Source organism: Carya illinoinensis, chromosome 4 (assembly GCF_018687715.1).
Source record: "Carya illinoinensis cultivar Pawnee chromosome 4, C.illinoinensisPawnee_v1, whole genome shotgun sequence".
NCBI classification, from domain to species: Eukaryota; Viridiplantae; Streptophyta; class Magnoliopsida; order Fagales; family Juglandaceae; genus Carya; species Carya illinoinensis.
Window position 1 is genome coordinate 37,110,001 of NC_056755.1, and position 3,553 is coordinate 37,113,553.

Below are 3,553 nucleotides of genomic sequence, written 5' to 3' on the forward strand. Positions count from 1 at the left end.
TCTTCCTATTAATTCAGAAGCGTCATCTAACCTTTGTAACATACTTTCGCAAGACTTATTGGATCCATTATGGGCTGGTGGGCCTCTATTATGATGGGCCTACAAGTATAAAATATACCTTCCAAATGCTGAAGAAGAAAGAGGGGAAAAAAAACTATAATGGAAAATTGAGGAAATGAACAGATAAAATATATTTATAAGAAAATAAAAGATTTTAAAATAAATATATATTTATTTATTTAACATCCTATTTCTATAACTTATCTTGAAATTAACCAAAATCTTTTAGAATTATTTTCCAAACTATAAAGTCTAGAGTAAGATCGAGATAGGCACACGAACTGTATTTTCATAATAGTTTTTCGACAAAATTAAATACTCAATAATTTATTAAATTTCGGGGTTGTCTTGCTCTTCTTGCTACGATGATATTGTCCATGATTGCAATTCGAGTACGGTCCTCGTGAAGATTAGTCCATTGATTTAGCAAAATCTGTGACTCCAATTTGATCATGCATGCACAAAAATCCTTAAAAAGATCAAACTGATTAATATTGTCACTGCCGGTCTTACCATAGTCTTCGCTATCTTCCATGGTTGGGTTTTGTTAAAAAAAAAAAACATTTTTGGGCCTTTGTCTTCAGCGGGGGGCCCTTCATATCTAGATCAGTTCTCCATTTCTCAACCCAAGTTTCAGCCTTCGAGTCTTGTTTCTATTCCACCGCAATAATCTCAAATGTCATTGGACAAGTTTGTCCATCTCTTTTCATAGCTATACTACACGGATTGGTTCACCAAGTTTCCAACTGATTTTCACATGGGGGTGGTCGAGTAGAGACAAAGAGCAACACTCGACCAACCCACAGCCTAATATCGAGCAACTCGAGAGAAGATTTTCTGGGAATATAGTGGTTACATTCTAACACTTTGGGGCGATAGGATCAAATCCAAGCTGTAAAAACACACAACATGGTTAGAAACCAAAAATAAAATCAATTGAAAACCATATAATCATTTACACTAGTCCTAGTTTATCATTATGTAAACTATCACTTATTGCCTTTGGTGTTGTGAAATTACCACTTGTCTTAAAGGTTAAAAATGATGGAAAGTAGTAATTTTATTATTTATTTTATATCTTAATACTCTCATTCATGTATGGGTCAGACTCACTCATAATGAGTGACCCAACACGTGTAATATTTAATTAAATAGAATAGAATATAGAGTCAAAGTTTAAACTCAAGACCTATATTTTGATAATATATAAAATACTACTTGTTTCAAAAGTTTAAATTGTTAGAAAGATGTAAATTTTATTATTTATTTTATATCTCAAGAGTAATAAATTGATCTAAACACCTTTGGCACCCCTTTTTGCAAGCACATCAGCCATATGGTTAACCTCCCTAAATACCTGATGCAATAAGGAGAACAGGTCTCTTGGCATTATTTGAACCCTATCCCAATCATCTCTCACTTCCCAGTGAACTTCTCCAAATCCATTCAACCAGTCAACCATTATATATATGGCCTCTCTCAAGGATAACCCCCGGCTAAATTCAGCCATCAATGGCGGCGCAAGTTGTTGAAAAAGCGTATCCCATTCAGCCTTGGCAGTTGAAGGAGGGACTGGAAATGAGTCAAATGGCAAACTCAAGATGATTACTCTTTATCTTGGAAGAATTAAAAGAAGCATTTGACACTATTCACACCTTTTCTTTTCCCATTTGGATGGCCGGCGGCTGCTCATTTGGTGTGTGCATGTCAGTAAGATTTGGCTGCGGGGGGAGTGGGTGTGTGGGGCCGAAAGGTACACTACGAAGAGTCAAAGCAGATAATTGACCAGCAAGCATGCTTATCATATGATCAAATTGAAAATTAATAATTAGCTATCAATTAGTAAAAGGAAACTTTATTTTATATTATTCTCATGTTTGATTTTTTATTCTTGTAAAGAATGGAAACAACCTCATGATAACAGAAGTTTAGAGGATTCAACAAAGGATGCAAGCTAGATTGTGACAGCAACACAAAGACATGCAGGCCAGCCGGCCGAAAACAAATTGCAACTCCAGGTTAGGGAAACTACTTTGCAACTACGTTATTTATAGATATAATCCGTCTGGTTCTATTTTGAATAAAGTTTAAAATCGAATTGATATATACCAATTTTATATTTTTAAAAATCGATTACGTATCAACTACTTTCTTAAATCGGTACGTCCAATTTTACCGGCTCCGATCCGATTTTAATATATTAAATATATTAGTATTACTAATATATTTATCAAAAAAAATATATCAAGAATTTATTTATTATTAGGTAATAAAATGTTTTTAATATATATTTTATATTTAAAACATACGACCAAATAAATATTTATGTTTAAGATTAAAATCTTATGTTATAAATTATAATATATTATTCTATACATAATTATATATAATATTAAAAATTAATAAAAGTATATATAATATGTGAACGGGTCTAATTTAGTCCTGTCTGGTGTTGGAAAATATAAAACCGATTCTGAACTAAATTTGATCGGTTTTTAAAATGAAAGAATCGATTCTGAACCGAACCATTCAAAAACTAGACCGAAGCAACAGGTCCAGTCCAAGTCGAGCTGCTTTTTCGATTTATTTTTTATACCCCTAACCATATTACCTTTTCTTATTATAAGCATAGCACAAAGTCATGAGAAATAATACACGGACACTGTACATGAATGGTGCATATATAAACACTAAAACATTATTCGATTATATAGATGAGATGTTATCAAATGTAAAATCTATGAATAATAGTTAGACAGTTTATAAATAGTAGTAAAATGTTTTAACTTAAAATATTATATGAGATTTTGGAAAGGAATAAAGAAAAAGTTGAATAAAAATATTATAAAGTTAAAATATAATTTTTAATATTAATTTTTTTTAAGACTTGAAAAAATTAAATTGTTTTTTGTGTTATATTTGTAAGTTCTAAAAAGTTATAATAATTAAGTAATGATTAAATAAAAAAATAAAAAAAATTAATATTAGAAAGTATTTGTATTTTGAGTGTTATTTAGATATTAATATAAAATGAGTTAACGTCATCTCAAAATGCAAACAGAACCTTAATCTTCATTTGTTTACTTTCCGAAATTATTATATATTGTTATTGTTGAGGAATTATATACACGGAGGATTAAAGTCTATTCCAAGTTCTTTCGAATATAAGGATTTCATAGATAAACACGTACTGAAATCTTTTGTATTTATTGCTCGTAGAAAATACTTATATAAACATTAATAAATATTATAAATCCCCCGTGTCCTTGTTCCTCCGTGTCCTAATTTTTAAATTAAAAATTATAAAAAAATATTTTATTTATAAATTAATATGACTTGATAAAATAAATTAATTTATAAATTTTTTTAATATAAATTAAATTTAATACATTAAATAAAATCATGTAAATATATAAATTTATTTATTAATTATTTTTATTTTTTATTTTTATTTATGTTTATAACAGTTGGCATGTTAATTAGGGGTGTAAAA